This window comes from Lepidothrix coronata, unplaced genomic scaffold (genome assembly GCF_001604755.1).
Source record: "Lepidothrix coronata isolate B3197 unplaced genomic scaffold, Lepidothrix_coronata-1.0 Scaffold16, whole genome shotgun sequence".
Taxonomy (NCBI): domain Eukaryota; kingdom Metazoa; phylum Chordata; class Aves; order Passeriformes; family Pipridae; genus Lepidothrix; species Lepidothrix coronata.
The window spans coordinates 8,182,640-8,202,043 of NW_016690196.1; the positions used below are offsets into that span (position 1 = coordinate 8,182,640).

Genomic DNA, 19,404 nt, shown 5'->3' on the forward strand with positions numbered 1-19,404 from the left:
GGAATTAAATTATATACTATATCATATACTATATAAACATGTGAGGATAAGTCATATATGTGTGGTACATAGAGTTAGCAATTTATTCTTTGCATTCAGAGCTTTCCTTTGGAAAATTCCAGGCACTTTACCAATACTAATGGATTTAGCATTTTGGAAAACCGAGGCACAGCTTTCTCAGATGCAAAGTTATCAGAGTCTGTACTATCATGTGAGTACTCACACTTGCAGATACGTTAGAGACCCATTTTTTTCCATGTAACTTTATGTCCTCTCAAGTATTAGTGTTACAAAGCCATAGCAATTAAACTAAAATATATGACAACATCTTTATTATTATGTTGCACTTAGCCTCCTGCCTGGTAGACAAGCCATATATTCACCAAAATCGTATTTCTCCCAGAAAGCAAGTGTATCACCCTACTACAGAGTGGATACCTCTCCCCTTTCTTACTTCCTCCCCCATATCTGTGTTTTTGCTTCTCAGAGCCTATAGTTACAAGTCCCGATTCTTCTTGCTCCTACTCTCCACCCTTCATTTAGGTTTTTGCCTGTACTGAGAATATGGAACTCAGGTACTGCTGATACTGATTGTAAGAGAACTACCCTACTAAGCCGAATGAGTTTATTTGTTAGATAAAACAGCACACATGTGTGGAAAGGGTTTGCCAGGATATCATTCTTCCTTACAAACGTTATCAGGAATGGAGCCATCCACTAGTGCAGACAGTCTTGGTTTTCTCACTGACTCACTGACCATTAGGCTGGGATGCCTGGACTGTGAGTACCTTGCTTAAATCCCTTTGGCAGAATCCTGACCCCTTCCAGGCAGGCGACCCCCATCAGCATCTGCACAACAGATGAAAGAAAGCAAGATCTTGACCAAACATGAGGAACTTCAGTCCTTTGCTACTTTTGCAGCCGTGTATACAGCGGGAACCAATTAAACTGTTTCTAACTGAGTGCACAGAGAGACAGTTGGTTTTGTTCTCGCCTGTGCTCTGATCTGTCAGCATCCTCCTGCACTGTTATGCAGGGATAGAGTAATAACCATGCGAGGGCCCTGCCAGTATGAACTGTCTTCCAACTGTGCCCTACTGAGATATGAACTTGCCCTCATTGCTTGTTTCATATTTTTACTGCCCTGTGGGTCAGGCATCCCAATGAGTGAATCTCTCTGGCTCTGTTATAGAGGTCCTGAAATGTGTTGCCAATGACAGAAGTACAAAGCTTGACCTTAGCCTTTCATCATCAGCAGGATTCAGGCAGTCTGTGTGAATGTTATGAAGTCTTTGGCACTCACCATTACAAAGTTATAGGGAGAAAAACAGATGCATTTTCTGACTAGGTGAAATTTTCCTTGGGGGACCCATGAATTGTTTTCCAGCTGTGTCTGGGCTTATCTAGAATAGCTTCATGTACCTGCTGGGGGAGATGTGTTAAGCTATAAATGTCCTGCTATGCCCTTCATGACACATTTTATGTTTAATCAGAGGCAAAATTTAGCAAGCAACTCCTCACTGCCTCATCCCCTGCTTATTTTCAGTGGTGATGTTTAGTATATTCACATCTATTGGGACATCTCCAGGGGCCCATACTCTTTCTCATTTACACATCTGTTAGCATAGCTAAGCTACTGTGAAATGGGAGCCTTATCTAAGAAAGTACTAGCTGTAAATACAAGCTAAAGTTGACCTATCATAATGTATTAACATTTTCATATGGTATCACTGTAGTTTTATTAAGAAACAGTATAAGAATGCCACTTCATTAGTTTGAGTGTGTGTTTTTCAATTACTGGCCTCAATTTCTGCAAGATATATCAACATACAATTCAGATTACATACATATAAATTTTTTTTCTCATTTTGACATATATAAAAAATATCTGTAGCTTTATTTATTTTTATCCACAGAGTGGACTAACTTATGATTTCTAGAATCAGAGGCCAGGGAGATGATATTATACCTCTGTAAAATGCAATATCTGATTTGTCACTGCCACCTGCTTTAAACTAAGAATGAAAACGGCTGGCTTACTTCAGACTGGAAAATTTATCTAATTGTTTCCCACTGGTCACTTGAAAAGGCTCATGTTAATATGGGACAGTATTGGAATAAATGTGCTGTGCAGTCTGCTGGACTACATGCCTATTACACAGTTGTTTGTGATTGTAGGGAACAGGACGTGATGACCTTGTAGTCTTATACTGCCGTGAATACACATGACCCAGAACCCAACTGACCACCCTACAGGCTCTGGCGACATGTGGGAGTGCAGCAAATTAAAATGGAAGCACGTGGCAAAAAAGTCCTCTCTGTGTTTTGCCTTTTCTTTTCTTTCAGAGATGTTGCCTTAAGTCTTTGATCCAAATAGGCTGCTGAGGAAACATGTCTCTGAGCTATGATGAAACAACGCTAGGAAGGCTGTGTTCAGTTCTGGGTACTTAATGCTAAGTGGTTACACAGTGAAGGGGAGAGATAGGCAAGTGTCATTTTTTCTTTGAGCCCTCATTGGTCATGGTCTCTTGGGATTCTTTAGCTCCTTCAGGAATAAACAATTCACAAAGAAGTTAGAGGGAGCTGGGCAGTTTGGTGCCAGACTGGGGGGCAACGCCTCCAGGGAAATGGGAGAAACTCTCTGACTTCCATTAGGAATTATTCTATTGTTAATCTTGAGCTTGCTTCTGATGGCTGACCCCTGACATTAACTTGGGGTTTGTGCTTTCCAGTGTGTTATCTATCTATCTATCTATCTATCTATCTATCTATCTATCTATCTATCTATCTATCTATCTATTTGCTTGCTTGTAAAGGAGTGGCCCAGGCTGCATGGATGTATAAGCTTTATTTTCTAGGTCTCCTGTTCCATCTCTGCGACCCTAAATTCATGAGCTCTCTAGGTTCCTGTATTTGTTGCCTTTGGAATTTTAAAGCTTCTCACCAGAATTTTGGAGGCTTGTTTCCAGGGCTGGATTCTGCTATTTAATGTGGATCGTATGCACTGCATCTCGTCACGCTAACAGGGTGGGGAATAATGAGCCCTGTAACCTCAGTGAAGCTCACGGAGAAATTCACTCACAGGTGTTGTAGAAGCAGTTATCCCAGTTCTGTGATACTTAGAAGCAGTCTAAAAAGTCTCCATGTAGAATAAGATGCCATGCTGGGTTTGTTTATCATCTTTGGGCTTCAGTTATATCTGCGTGTCCCATGAAGCTTCAGAGTCACAGCAAATGTTGCACTGCTCCCAGGCAAATGCACTCAGGCTGGAGTTTGTTCATCGGTCGTTGTGCATGGCTCTTGAAACACCAAGCTCACTTTTACATATTCACTGAGCACAGACGTAGTAATCACTGCATTATATTAGCGTCTGTGTATCTGACACACCCAGTGATTTGTTTGCAGACTTTCCCACAGCCTCAGAGTTGCCACTTCTTAGTTTGGGTCATTTTTACCATCGCTGTGTCAGATGTCATTTTCCCTGCAGATATTTTTGGGTGTAGCTGATTGCAGCAGGGAGAGAGGACAACACAAGTCTGCCTTTTGCAGCCCACCTGTGTTGTGTCATTAGAGAGCATTAAAGCAATCAGGCAGTTGGACTAGCTGATTATTGTGGGTGCCTTCCAACTGAACTGTTCTAATTCTGTTTCTCTTGCTTATGGGAGGTGTTTTCTCAGTTTGGTTTGGTTCACAGTTTTTTTACTAAGTACCTTCTATCCATATGTTTATATCCGTTCATTTCTTTTGTCCTCCTTTCTTTAACTGGGAGAGGAGTGTCATAGTCATAGTCCCAAGGACCTAATATGGCCTAATTATACCTGACCACATTGAACCACTGGGCTACACAGGTCTTTTATTTTCTTACTGTCATTTAGAATCAGTAGGAGAATTTCTTTAGACTTCTACTTTATTTGGTTTGTCTGATGTGTCAAAAGTCTGTGTGGTTATATTTATTAGTATTTTCTGATTTTTTTTTGCCTTGCTTGATCTGTGTCAGCTATTGGAAGTTCTCTGCTGTAAAATATGTCAGAGATGACTAAACATCCCCTTGTCCTGCTTGCTTTGCTAATTGTGCTGAGCCAAGGAGTATCTATTGGAAGGGCTTTGTCAACTCAAGGAAACTAATGAGTTGTAGGTAGGAGCTTCGCTGCTGGTTTGGCCAATAATTAATTACAGGCTGCAGACTTCACAGGTCCCAAAAGTTAAGCAAACTCCATCTTGCTTAATAATTGGATAAGATACCAAAGGCTATACAAAGCAGTGCTGATCATTTAGAGGTGTGTGTCAATTTTGATTCAGGTTTAAGACCAAAATCTGAGGAATTTGATATTATAAGATATCAGAGTTTCTTGTCTGTGTTCCACAGTGTTTTTGAGCACTAAACTAGTAATCTTTGAAGAAAGAATACAAGAGTTTGAACTATTAGAAAACATAACTTATGAAATAAAGTAACAGTTTGGGTCAGTACTTTATCTTGTTCAGTAATATGCATATTCTTAGATACTTATAATTAAAGGGACACAGTCTAATATGGCTTTGATTTCTAGTTTCTCTGTGTCTTATGGATGCTTGTTTCTGACTCAACACAGATGCTGTCCTCTTCCAAAAAAAATGTTAATATAGGTGGTCTCTTGGACTCCCCAGTTCTGTGTCTGGGAGTTGTGTTATACTGCTACAATTACAAGACCACATTTACAAAAATATTTCTTATCTGTTGGTGCTTCAGTTTTTGTGTTGAAAGTTTATATAATTTATGATGTGAACCAAAACACCTCTACTCAAACAGATTTTGGCTTTGGCCTGTAGGGCTTTTTTTTCCCCCCAGAATTGGTGAGCATCCACATCACCGGTTGTCTTCAAAAAGAGTTGTGGGTACAAAGGCATTGTCAATTGACCAATGTCACAGGGATGGTCAGGATCAGAGCTCCAAAGGGCAGTTTCTGCCTCCAAGTAAATAAACACACATGACAAACTGGCAGAAACTTCTCAGCTGTGGAGGCATCTTGTATAACTGCACCTTCAGAAATGAGTCTTGTCTTTCATAATAAGATTTAAACAGCTACCTTTTTATAATGATAATATGTATTGCCACCTGTGTAGTGACGGTAACTACCAAGGGAGTAGGAATTATTGTACACTACTGAAGGCATCTTTTTATACTGCAGTGATTGTTTTTAAAATATCACAGCTTGGGAATTGCTTGGAATGCTGCTCTTATGTTGACTTGGCACTGATCTACCTGGTTGCAAAGTATGAGCCAGTGCTTCTTCATTTTCTTTCCCACTTACCATGATTGGCTCTGTACCAGACATGGGTGAAGAATGCAGCAAGCCCTGCTCTTTTTCGTTGTTTTCTTTTTTTTTTTTTTTAAATATATCCACTGCAATAAGTTTAAGATTTCCTAGAAAACTCAACAGCTATAGAAAGCAGCTTATTGGAGTGCCACCACAGCCTCATTCTTTCTTATAGTGTCAGCTGAATTGGCTAGGGAGTTCTGGCTGCACCTTTTCACAAAACCAGTAATTTCCCTGAGCTCTCATTAGCACACTCTGGTGATTGAGGTGCACCATGCTGAGCAAAACCTCCACATATTTCAGGAATAATGTAATGTAGTTTTTTGTCTGAGGTTTAAGCATGATTTGCCTAATGGTGATTTAGAACTGAAATAGAAGCAAGGCTAGAGAAGTGGACTAAACATTTTTGTCATTTAGCTGAGTTGAATAAACACTGGAGACTAAGATGAGCTTATGCAGTCTGAGTCAGGCATTATTATCTTCTTTTAGAGAGTACAGAGTCAGAAACATGAATTGGCTTGCCCATGCCCGCACAGAAATGCACACCTAGTGTCAGCATTACAGTTTTGTTACTCAGAAGTTCACAGATGTGCAATATGTATCGCACTTCTTCCCATCCCTAAGTGCCATAAAGACTGCTTGCAAGGAGTCAGGAGCATACTTTTTATTACCTTAATGACTTTCATGAGTATGGTTTTTCTCTTTTATTGTGGCTTTCTTTTTAGTATAAAAATCATCATCAGTAAAGTAGTGCATTTCAACATGCACATTTTCATCATTACTGTAAAAATACAGTTCCTCAAGTCTGAAAATTTTTGTACATGTAGAACTCTATTGTTGGCCCTCCTGGGTAAACCAGTACACACTGATGGAAAGTGAGAGAGGACATATGAAGATTTTCAGAAGTGACTGAAAGAAATTTGCCTGGCCCTAGCAAATCACAACACTGAAAATGAGAGGACAATCAATTTAAATGAAACCAGTAAGTTCTAAAGGTTTAGAAAACTTCAGGTTGATGCTGAGGCTGAGACTTGCTTCCTGTCTCTTGACAATTTATAAATGCCTTTGTCTCTCTCTAGATGTTGGGCATAACTGTTTGTGTCAACTTCCCTATGTCCCTGTGTAGAATCTGAAGGCCCTTTCCTTTAAAGCCTTTGGAATTTACATAACCCTGCAATTGTAGCGATGCAAAATGTGGCTCCGGTTACAATAACAAGGGTTTAGGGAGCGCAGGGAGAGATTGTAGCGGTAAAGGCATAAAAGCAAAACATAACAAAACTCTACATGTTGTTTTAATTTTCAGCAGCCACGTGAGAACTGTCCTGCAGTTCCTGTCTATAAATAAATCTCTGCCGTCATAGGAAGACAAAAACCAAAACAGTTCACATTCCTCCCAAATTTTCTTAAGGTTATAAAAAGTAAAGGAATAGTAAATATTTCAAAGGCAGAGTGTGTCTTTGCTAAGGAATGTCAAATTATTATTCAAGGGGGCTGATATTTGCATCAAGTGAAGAAATTTGGCATTAAATCTCTCTTTTCCTGCTCCATCTCTGCCAGCTCTTTTGAGAAAACCACTTCGGAGTGCATATAGATAACATGCCAGGCAATGCTGCTTAGAACTCCACACACTCACTGCTTTAGTGTCAGCTGGGCAGGAATTTTCTTTGAAATGAATGAGAATTGCACAGAAGCATGCCTGTTGATTTTTGTCAGATGTTACATCCTGGTTGTCTTACATGGTATGTGAGGAAGGTGGAAACAAGGATCACTTCATTGCACAGTGAGATGCTGTGGCACTGATAGATGCAGATGTGAATGCAGAATCAGACAATGCTCCATACCAAAAGTAATACTACAGAAATAAGCAGGCCTGCTTGATAAGTAAGATTATAGTTGTTACATGTAGCTGAACAAAGATTTGGTCACCTGTTAAAATCCAGTTTGTTCATCAGAATGAAAAAATGTTGCAATTGCGAGTGTCATAGAGTAAGCTACCTTAGATTTAGACTCAGGGATGAGAAGATGTAATGCCATGTGAATTGCATGGCTAAGGATTGCTCTTTAGGGAGCTGAAAGCCCCAAGGTAACCAGGACCATGTAAGGGTTTCTGTACATTGATGAGTTGAAAAGGTTTTGTAGAAATTCTTTCTAGGAAGGTAGAGGTCCGAGTCTACCATGTGTCAGTGTGGTGAAGTCCCAGGCAGCAAGATTGGAGACTGGAAAAGAAATATCAACACCAGCAAACTGGGAAGGAAATGTGGTATGCAGGGAAACCGCTTTAAGTTGACCCTGAGCTGTGGTATTGCTTTAAATGGGCATGAGGGCTCCCAGAACAGAATATCTTTGCATTTCTGAGTGTTCCTTGGAAATCATAGAAAGGAAAAACTGCAGCAGAGGAGGAGCCTGATGTTGCTGTGAAATAGTTCTCCAATGATAGCATCTGCTTGACACTACCTCATTGTGGTGATGGACCGTAAGCTAATTGAGAGCTTGTGGATAATAAACCAGATCAATGCTTTGGTGGGTGTCTGTTATATATCAGAAGTATGAGTAGAGGACACCTTCTTTAGGCAACTCAAGGAGGCTCATGACCTCCTCAATGTCTGCTAGAAGAGCAATAGAGCAGAGCACAAGAAACCCGGGAGGTTTCTGGAGTGATTACAGCTTCCTAACACAGATAATGGTTGAGATGAAGACAGGAGTTGCTCTGGCATTTACAAACAAGGAAGAATGGTTTGGGGGTGTGAAAATCAAGGGTAGCTTTGGCTGCAGTGACCATGGGATGGTAGAGTTCAGGATCCTGAGAGGAGGGAGCAATTAAAAAACCAGGATCACAACCATGGACTTCAGGAGAGTAGACTGTGGCCTGATCAGAGACCTCCTTGATGACCTGGATGATGGGACCAAGTGTACCCTCAGCAACTTTGAAGACAACATAAAGCTGGAAAGAAAGATTAATAGATAGATGGTCATACTGCTGTCTGGAGGCACCTCAATAGGAATCTCATAAAATTCAACAAAGTAAAAATGTCAGGTCCTTTTCCTGAGGAGGAAAAACCTCATGCATCAGTAAAGGCTCGGACCATCCCACTGGAAAAATGTTTTCTGCTAAAGGACCTGGAGTTCTGGTAGGCAACAATTTGAGTCTCAAATGTACCCTTGTGGCAAAGAAGGCCAATGGCCTCTAGACTGTATTAAGAAGAACATTGCCAACAAGTTAAAACAGGTGATCCTTCCTCAGCTTTTGTGGACATATCTGGAGTGTTGTGCCCAGTTCCACTGGGGTTCCACAGTGCAAAAGAGCGATGGACACATAAGAAGGAGTGCATCAAAGGGCCACAAAAATGATTAAAGGGCTGGTATATCTGGCATATGAGGAGAGACTGAGAGACCTGGGATTGCTTATCAATTTGTATGAATACTTTATGGTGGAGGGAGTAAAGAAGAGGGAGTCAGATGCTTTCCTATGGTGCCCAGTGGCAGGATGAGAGGTCATGGGCACAAGCTGAAACATAGGAAATTCCATTTAAACATAAGAAAAAACTTTCAATGTGTGAGTGATCAAAAAACTGAAACAAGTTGCTCAGGGAGATTGTGGAGGCTTCATATGTAGAGATACTCAAAGCCTGACTGGATGGGGCTCCAGGCAACCTCCTCTTGTTGAGCCCCCATTTGAGCACTGGGTTTGGAGCAGATGATTGCCAGAAGACTTTTCCAACCTCAACTGTTCTGTGCTTTGTCATACCTTAATCTATTTTTTTCTCATGGCTGAGTCAAAGCAGCTAAGAACTGTGATCATAGCTAGCACATACTATTTTGGGCCAAGTGCTACTGGGATTTACTGTCCAACATCCTCTTAAAATAGGTCATGCCAGAACAAAAATCAAGAATTGTGGTGAAAGGTTTTTTGGGGGAAGGGGGAGTGGCAGAATTGCTTCCTGTGCTATATACAATTTAAAGTTGGATAGAGGACTTCACTCTCTTATGTTTCTAATGTATCTTTCACTAGTATCAAATTCTTACAGAGGAAAAAAAATAAAAATAGAGAGTCTGAATTTGGCCAATGTTGATAGACCTGTGTTAAACTTGATATTGCTACTTCAGTGGAAAATGGGGTTAATGAAGGGAAAACGAAGCCCTGTTTTTCTGTTATCCCCAGAAGACTACAGTGTCTATGAATAACCTTAAGGCACACATGGAGGAATTGACAAATCTAATGATGTTTCTCTTAAAACAGCTTAGTTAAATACCATGGGAAGCAAACAAGGAAAAGGTCGCTTTAATGGTATTTCCTAAAATGACAGTACAGCAGCATTTGTGGAATGTCCTGGAGCACAATCATTTGGCTTTAATAAAAAATAATTAAAAAAACCCAACAACAAGAAAATTAGCTGAATGATAAAAGCAAATAATTCGTAACAGATTTCCTCCTAAATCCTGGAAGTCATCTGTCTGGAGCAGCTGATAGAAAGAATACAAAGCCAATAGTTCTGTATCAGCTGAAAACCATCTTTTATATGTTAATCGCACTCTGTGCAGAAAAAATTGTTTCTTTTTCTTTATCTTCATCAGTGATCACTTATGATCCCTATAGTCAAGCTAGTGTGTAGAGTAACAAATCAACAATTTGTCTGCAATGCGGATGCAATCAATTTGAAGATATAGTGGTACATGTGAGATATTTATACTGGGTTTGATTGTAGAGTGTATTAAGAGCGCTGCTGAGTACTTCAGTAAATAATCACAGAATCACAGATTATGCTGAGTTGGAAGGGACCCACAAGGATCATCGAGTCCAGCTCTTGGCCCTGCACGGGACCATCCCCAAGAGTCACACCATGTGCCTGAGAGTATCATCCAGATGCTTCTTGAAATCTGTCAGGCTTGGTGCTGTGACCACTGCCCTGGGGAGCCTGTTCCAGTGCCCAATAACTCTTTGGGTGAGGAACCTTTTTCTAATATCTGACCTAAACCTCCCCTGACACAACTTCAGCCCATTCCCATGGGTCCTGTCACTGGTCACCACAGAGAAGAGATCAGAACCCTTTAAATGTTTTCCTGCTGCTATATTCTCAAATAGTATCTACTACCTGCATCTTCTCTAGCTTAGTGTCAAGCATGTGCTTCAAATTATCCTGGTTTAAGACAAAGTTTCATCCAGACACTGGAAGACCAGTCCTTTATTGAAGTTAAAAGAGACCATACTGGAACCTCTGTAGATATTTCTTCTGTAATTTCTTTTGAAAGTCAAAAAACATTGAAGATGCCTTTTATATTGATAGAAAGCTAAAAGGACTTATTTATTGCAGTTGTTCCTCCAAAAGACCATCTCTTCGGTCAAATCAGCTGTACTAACTCATCTGAGGGAGGCTCTTCCTACACGGTGAGAATCTGAACTGAACAGAGACCTACAGAGAGACAAAGAAGGGCAAGTCAGAAACTACACGGATCATCCAAGTTAGTTCTGATTTGCATGTAGGGAATAGGAGAAGAACAGAATTTTAGCTATCATTTCCCTTTTCTTAAGCATGTATGATGTTACCTACATTCAACAGACAAGAGGAATCTTCTGCCTATTGCAAAGTGGTGAGGTGGTTTTTCAACTTTAGAGTAAGGTTACAGCAAACAGAACCTCACTATCCCCCAGTTATGGACAAACAAGGTGTGTTTAGAAGCAACAGATATCCTAATGGCATAAAAACTGTAATCTTATACCCCATCTGTCTCTTTATCCCATCACCATTTCAACAGAATAGAACTTATATCTAGATCATGCTACAAGTGGTAGTCACACTGTTACTCAGTCTAAGTATATTAACTTGCTTTTGGTTGTAATTATACTCTAAACTAGAGGCATTTCTTGTAAGTTAGTAAATAGGCTTATTGGAAATGGTAATTGAGTAATGTTCTTGATTTTTCAATGCTCTATTTTTCATCTATCTTTCCTTATTCTATTCTTCGTTCTTCCAGTGTGACCGACAATTAGAAGAAAACTTAATGTCAGCGTCTTTCTCCTTGGTGCAATTTAGAATCCCTCAGTGTTTTAGTCTATTAAGAACTTGTGCATTCGATTTGTGCATGAAGGCTAATTACATCTAGTGTCTCATGATTTTCAGTGTCCTTTCTGTTTCTCTTGTAGTGCTTGCAACAATCATTTACAGAGACAAAATAATGTGAAACCTTTTCTTTCCATGATATTTTCACTTTACAGGATCTGAAATACCGTGAAGTCCTATTAACCAGTTCCCTACTGACTCCAACTCTGCAGCAGTATTTGCATGAGTGCAATGAGTGTAAAGTGTGGCTGAATTAAAGATGCTCATGCTTCTGATGCACTGAGCAGTGAGTTTCCTGTGGTTGTCTTCATAGGCATGATACTCTCCCTCTGTCAATATCCTAAGTGCTTTCCACTACTGTTACAACCTCACAGACAACCAATACAGAAAATACAAGTGCTAAACTTTAGGTTCTGTTATGTGAAATGAAATATGATGTTTTGCTCACAGCTCCAGTTCTCTAGCTATGTATGAATATGTATTCAAGAGGAACAGATTTACTCCCCATAATTTTAAAACATTACCATTTTACATCTTTGAAGTCTTCTGGAAAACTGACTAATTCATTCTTGATTAGCTACATCCCTCTAGGTGACAAGTTTCTGCATGTGCAGCCGTTTAGAAGCAAACAATGGTTCTAGGAGCCCAGTCTCTGCGCATGAACATCTTGCATAGAATCAGGGCCACTACCTAGTTAAATATGTGCTGCTCTCTTGGCACACACCAAGCCTCCCTCTGGCTCAGACTACCACGACAGAATTAAGCCTTGCAGAATCTGGGTGTGCCCCTCTTCAGTCAACTGCTTCACAGAGAAAGCAATGTATTTTGTGTCTCCAGAGCAACCCAGTCTTTCTGGTAATCCTACATATACTACTTAGCACCTCACTGGAGCATGGGTGCTCTGCATTCCCAGTAAACTGAACACTCTTGCCAAGTACAACAAAGATGGCTTACATCTTTTTTCTCTCCTGTCCTCACCCTTGCAGTCAAGCAGATTTCCAAGAAAGCAATTCAGCATCCTTTGCATAGAAATAAGGAGCCACCTTTCCGTAGGAACATTGTCCCATTTCCAGGACTCCTAAGCTTACAGGAATGCCTGTAAAGAAGGTCAAGTGTTCTCCAGGAAAGTCTGTGTCACAAAATAGGACAGATTCAATGTGATGGAAGTTCTGTCTAAGAAAAATCAGGGCAGCTTAACAGTGGTGTAATGAAGGGAAGGGAAAAAACCTTGAAACAACACAGAAAAAAAACCCAAACCAAACCAAAACACCAAAGCCCCCAAAGCCAGAATAAAGAGCCTGGCCATCAAATACTGAAACTAAATATCATTTGCAATTAATTGCTATAATAAGATCAACTGCCTTCCTGGTTGATTTCAGCTTCTTACTAAGGGATCAGTGCTGATGATTAGTTTGCATGTAAACTTCAGAGAACATGAATAATCAGAGTTTAGCAAGCCACACCAACGGTAACTAATCCTTCTGGCTCTTCTGCAAAGAATACACAGTAAGCAAATGTTGTCCCCTGCCCAGCATCAGAGATGGAGCCAAGACTTGTTCCTCCAGGTACCTTTTTCCACTGAGATGCTACAAAGCACTTAGAAGCACGCGGAACTGGCAATATTGAAGTCATTTTTGAAGGAAGTGAGTTTCCTAGCTAGAATAGGAGCAGTGTGATAGCTCTGTCCCCAGTTCTGTAAAGAGGAGGATATTTAGCTGGAGCTCCATGCCTGCTAAGCAGCTGTTTCAGGATCCATTAGTAACCAATTATCATTTACAAAATTCCAAGGCTGTTTTAACTTGGCATCAGTTTTAACATACCTCCATCAGCTTATAAACCACAGAGTTAGAAGGGCAGTTCTGACATTAGTTCTTCACTTTGGTTTTGTGCTAACCAGATGTCAACCAGAGTAAAGAACCTGGCCTAGACCCTGTGTCAGAATAAGAAGTGGAAGTAGCCTTTCTCTTTCCCTTTACCTTTCCCTGTATTGACATTGTTTTGATTTTCCTGAAAATCACTGAGATCTCTGTGTTCGTGCCTTCAGATATCTGGGTTTGAGTTGGGCTGTTATCTGAAAACAGAGATACACTTTGTAGCTGTTTGAGAAATACTAAGCAAAACTAAAAGGAAAAATAAAACAATTCCTGTAAAAATTTCACTTTTTTTTTTTTTCTGTTTTACCCTTCAGTTGGAGTAAAGCAGACTTTCAGTTTCTAAAAGCTTTTAAGTGTCTCCTTTTTGAAGGGCAAATATCCTTCCTCTTTCCATAGCTGTTATCGAAGAGGCAGCAAATACTGATTTTTTTCTTTCAGGCTGGCATACTCCCTTGTCAGCAGACAACTTGTGCAGACCACTCACTAAATCTTCAGCAATACAGGGGTGAGTATTATAACGGGCTTGAGAAGCCAGTGAAAGAGAAGGAGCTGTAAACAGGGAAAACATAGGGAAGTGGGTGAAAATTGAAATGTGCTGCCTCCAGGACAGTCCAAACCAGCATCTTACATCTTATTATGATGGATACAGATTTTAATGTAGTTGTAGTTGATGTAAATTCTGTGGTGTGGGCCATTTTATAAAATGGAAACCAAATATTTTTATCTAACAACAATTGGTAGAATTAGTTTGATAGCTAGTACATTGACTTAAGGCATTGTCAGGAAATTATCTTCATGCTGTATGCCATAACTTTCATTAAGTGCACAATTCTTGCAGATCTGATAAGGTTTAGTTTCTAGGAACAAATTTATTTACCTTAAACATTTTTTTTTTAAATTGAGAAAATAAATTCACCAAAAATATATGTTTGTGCTGGGTTTGTAGAGACAGCTAACTGAAACATATTTTTCCACAGTGTCAGGAATGCTGCAGAAAAAGAAAGACATCAGCAATATATTAGATTCAAGCTAACCTTAACAGCAATAAGTTCTGTCACAGTTTCACTCAAATATCTGTATGAATACTCATGTGTAAGTGCATACATGCATGCACAGGTATGTGCACGCATTATGATTCATCAAGTGCAAAACAATCTGGTGGCATTAACAGTCTTAGTGTTTAATTAATAATGAATGTTATTTCAGATGAGCATTTTCCAGATCCCTACTTTTTTAAAGTTCCAAGCAAGCTCTCAAAACCATGCATCAACACATTAAAGATGTTGGTTAGGATTGAAAAACTTTAATTGGAAACTTTAACCCTGAATCGGAGCGTAGTTCCATTCTTATTCATCTGGCAGTCAGTGGGAGTGGAATCCAGCCCTTAGATCTGATGGTGTGGTTTGAGCCAAAAGATAATAATAATTTTAGAAAAATTATATTAACTAAATGAATGTACATGTATTTCTATTGTATTAGCTATATATGCTTCATTTCAGCCCCTCAGAAACAGGAGACAGTTTCCTGTGGTTTGTTGATAAATAAGGATAGTGATGGTTCCAACACAGAGTTACATCCAATGTCAGTGTATAGTAGCAATACTGCTCTACATGTCACACTCAAGAGATGCTGAAAACATTGTGTGGCATTTCAGAGACATGGGGATATGTAGAAAAAAACTCTGTGGAGAGGGTATGAAAGTCTTGCTGGTTCTGTACCCTGTGGTGACCGAGCTGCAGACCCTGTGGCTGCACTTGGGTGGTGGTGTCAGGCAAGGCATGCAGCCAAGTGCACAGAGCCATGGTGTTTAATCTCATTGTCAGATGGAGCAGGCAGCCTGGCACTGTGTCTCCTCTCACAATGGGCTCTTTTGTTGTTAGATTAATATATCCATGTCCTTTTGTTTTGACGAGGGATCTAACAAAGAATTTATATCTCCAGAGGTGGAGCAACATCTCGGAGAAGCTTTTGCTTCTGCCTTCTGAAGGGAATCTTCTTTTGAGCAGCAAATAATCTGTTTGGTTTTGTATGTCCCTTTCCCCTTGTGTCTTCACTCCTTACTATTCTGGGCCCTTATATACAGCTTTTTGGCTTTGACCTTGGTCTTTGCTACCTAAAAATGCTTGTCAAAATAGGCAGGTGATTTCTTTAATCATTTTATTCCTAAATTCAGAAGGAGCTGCCTTTGTAGGTATGTTTGTGCTGTCTTGGAAAGTAGACCTTATGGGAGACACTGTTCAGAAAGACAAATGCAGCTTTTTCTTTCTTGGTAACTTTGGCATGACTTCTGGCTTTTCTCTTCTCTGTAAGCTAAGACACCAAAATAGCTCCTATAAAATGTCCCTTCTTCTCCAAGGGGATTACTCTGCAGAATCAAACATTTTTGCGAACTGCAACACTTCAGTTTTCACTAAGGTATCTCCAGTTCAGTATTTCATAATGAAATGCTGGCTTCTTTGTCAGCTTTCATCCCAAGCCATTACTAATGTAAGTAGAAATATGTAACACCAGAGTTTAATGTACCTTTTTTATTGGGGAAACAGAGTCACAGAAAGAACCAGTGATTTAGCTAGTTTCATTTACTGATGACTAAATATCGAAGCATGCAGCAGAATCTGAATTCTATGTCCTTTATTTAATATACTACACATTTCTCCTACAGCCAGTAATAGAAACCAGGACTTGTGCTGTAACCATCAGACAATGCTCTGTCAATGGAACATCCAGATGCTGCAGTGAGAGGGGGCCAACTTTCACATGGGATTATGAGGAGAGTAAGGAGCAACATACGTAAGGAACAGCAGATATTCATTTTTAATCTTAACATTTATGGTGATTAGATCATTCTTCTAGTGGCACAAACCTGTTTCCTGCTAGGCACTTTCTGGTGGTTTGAATGTTCTTGGTTTGTGTGTGCAGAGCAATGGAGCATCACTTTAGCTCCCCCCAGCCCCAGTTTCTCTCCATCATTGGTGTCTTTGCCATTCAATTCCCCATCCACTGCAGCACCTTACACTGTTGTCTCATAGATGAACTCTTCTTGTTTTGAACATGTCCCAATAACCTTAGCTAAGGTATCAAATGGATGACCAGCTTTGTCTTCAAGATGGGTGTTTTGTTAACTTTTAACTAATGGACAAGGGCTATTTACCTTGGTTACACTGTATCATAATAAATGGTTCACTGTGCTAAGGTGACAAGGGAGATAGCATTGGACATGTGAGCCTGCCTAACCCTTGTCCCTTGGCCTGCTGCTGCAAGTTAGTTTCTAGGGCTTCATACAGTTCTCTGGCTCCAGAACCTTGGCTGGAGGAAGGGGAGAAATGGAAGAGAAGGAATCAGTTTATCCTTCCCAGGTCTCCTTTAAGTTCTTCTTTCCTCTTCCAATGAGCAGCTGAGAGTATAGAGGGGAGAAGGGGAGGATCAGGACAGTTAGGTGGAGGTCAAAAGGTAGAAATCAGCTACAGAAGTACCTGGCAGAAGGGGGGAACAGAGAATAAATGGGAAAGGACTTAGAGGATGAGATGAAAAAAGTGGTGGGAAGAGATGTGAGTGGGAAATGAGGATTAATAGGACAACAGATATGTGTGAATGGAGGGGAGGATGTGATTTTCTACCGTAAATTACACGTAGTTTGCATGTATAAATCACATAAAACTTTCCCAGGCTTTATGCTGAAAAAGGCAGGAACATAATACAGCTCATGCTAGAGAAACGCTGATGGGTCCCTGTGGTTTAATACAAGGCTAATAGTGCTGAACATTATAATTTAGTAATGTGGCCAAATGGCTGCTTTGCTTACGGGGCAGAAGGTATACATGCTAGCAGTTAGCGGATACCTACTGAGCCTGTTTGTGATGGGCAATTATCATTAAAAGGGCTGGATTGCTTTGTACCCATGTCCTTCTCCATAAGACCAAAGAAATAGAAGGACACCATGGCTTGCTAGCAGTTTGTAGCCATTCTGTGCTTATTGTGCATTGGTGTAAACTAAGGCAGAGAGGACAGGACAGTGGTGACTTGGCCTCATCTTCTTTGGTTTGGCCTGCCAATTTGAAGACACTATTTTTCCCCTGTAACTCGCTTTCTCTAGATGTGTCACTAAAGATACATATATTCATGTGTATATATGACTTTGCCTTGTGATATGTGTTGATTGATGCTGTCATCATGAGAGTTCAGTTACCGTAATGAAAACAAATGACTTACACATACAGAGAGCAAACCATATATTTCCATGAGTTAAAAAAAAGAGAGAGAGATATTTTGCAGATGGTATTACTATCTCTGAATTTCAGTGTTTCTATTAATGGAGAATGTGGTTTCTTCCACTGCAGACAGCAACACACACGAGGCAGACAACTCCCCCATGTTAATCTAGCTATTAATATCAGATATAGTTGAAAGGGAAGTCAGAAAACAGAACACATGCTAGAAACAGTGGTTTACACGGGATTAAAGCTATCTAGAGAAAGGATGCAGAGGAAAAACTAGGAAATGAGGGCTTTTTATTTAGTTAAATCATATCCTCTCCATTACAGGTAATAAAACCTCTTAAGGTCAAACGGAGCAGAATGTCCGGGGATATCCCTGATCCCAGTGCCGCTGCATACCATGGGCTGAGGACAGTATGCCACAGCGTAAGGCACGGAGCAGGAGGTTGGAGTGGGTGCACTGCACCCCACGAGGGTCCCAGAGCCCACGGCCTGGGGAATGGGGCAGCCCCCGCCGCCTCCTGCCCCACCGGCGTTGCGGAGGGTGTGAAGTAAGCAAAAATTAAAAACCGCAACACGTGAAACCCTTGAAAGGAAAGCTGTGTAGAAGAGCGTTGTTTTTGCTCCCGAGGCACGTAGGAAGCCGCCTCGCACGGCGATGGCTATCGGGGGGTGGCGGCAGTGAGCCCCCCCCGTCCCCTCGCCGCGCCGGCCCGAACAGCGCCGGTCGCTCCCGGCTCCGTGCGCTCCTGCCAGGCCGGGGCTGGTCCCTTTAAGAAAGCACAGCACAGTAGCAGGGGCCGGCCCTGCCTCCCGCAGCCTGCAGCGCTGGAGCGGGGCTGGGGAATGGGAAGCAGTTCCTGGTCTGGGTCCGAGGGAGCGCACGTAGCAGCAGCAGCAGCCGCTGCCGCCGCAGCAGGAGCAGCAGCACGCACCCCAGCTCCACTAGCCCAGCAGCATCCAGCGTGGGGATCAGCGCTCTGCCTGGCTCTCTGACACGGGATGGACGTTCCTGAGCACTGAGCTCAGCCGCTGTAAAAAGCAAGTAGGAAAATATACAGCTGGATAAAATTGGTAAGTCAAACTAAAGTCACATCCTCCTCCTTGGGCTGCAGTTTTTCATTTTGTTAATTTGTAATGTTCTTTGCAAGCCTTTTTTTTTTTTTTTTGGTCTTCTAAGTAGTGCAACTGGGAAAACATGGAGGCAAAATAAAAGTGTAGAAAAACTTTGAGGATTTGTAAGTGTTTGTGCTCCTGTTTTTTAAAATCCTCTTTCCACATTGACGCTTTGCTGCTGGAGTGAGGAAGGAGAAACCAGCAAGTGCTTTTGCGTGTGGGGGGACAGAAAGCTAGTATGAGTTGTAATTGGCTTTTCTCGCGGAGATGATTAAAGAGGGAGATTTGAAACACACGCACACAAAAAAAAACAAACCAAACCAAAACCCCCCAAACTTTCAAGAATCTTGAAGTGACTTGTCCCTTACTTTTCCAGAGTAAAAACATGTCTCATGTAAAAGAGTTTTAAAATGCACTGATATTTGTGCAACAGAAATAAGAAACTTTTAAAAACTGTGTTATCACTGTGAATCCCCGTGCCAAAGTATCGCCGGGCAAATGTTGTATATATTTGTTTAAATTTAACTAAATCCATCGGCAGCCCTGGGAGGGCAGAGGCACGAGATGCCATTTCCCCTTGTAGTGGACAGAGGGCGCTGTTGCTGCACCTGGCATCAGCCTCCCTGAAGTGGGGAGCTGGTAAAAATTCAAGAGAAAAATCGAGTAGAGGCAAGATGTTTTAAGCAATTAAACCAGAAATTGTTCACACGTGCAGAAAGCTACAGTGCACAGTATCCAGTTATAGTAGCCAATGTTTTGAGTTTTTGTTCCCTTAAGTTTTGAGACAGTTCAGTTTTTTTGTTTGATTGTTTTAAAAGAGATTATCTGAATTATAAAGAGAAATGTATTA

General features: G+C 40.9%; 1 protein-coding gene across 3 annotated transcripts in view; it reads left to right on the forward strand.

Annotated features, from left to right (window-relative positions):
* Positions 1–19,404, forward strand: part of DAAM2 (dishevelled associated activator of morphogenesis 2) — a 223,758-nt gene that overhangs the window by 26,120 nt on the left and 178,234 nt on the right. For 2 of the 3 annotated variants that reach the window (XM_017806652.1, XM_017806655.1), the window contains exon 1: positions 18,312–18,512. The exons of the other annotated variant lie outside the window; for it this stretch is intronic. The gene's annotated coding sequence lies outside the window, so the exon portion shown is untranslated. Of the gene's footprint in view, positions 1–18,311; positions 18,513–19,404 lie in introns of those variants that run through there. 3 annotated transcript variants of the gene reach the window in all.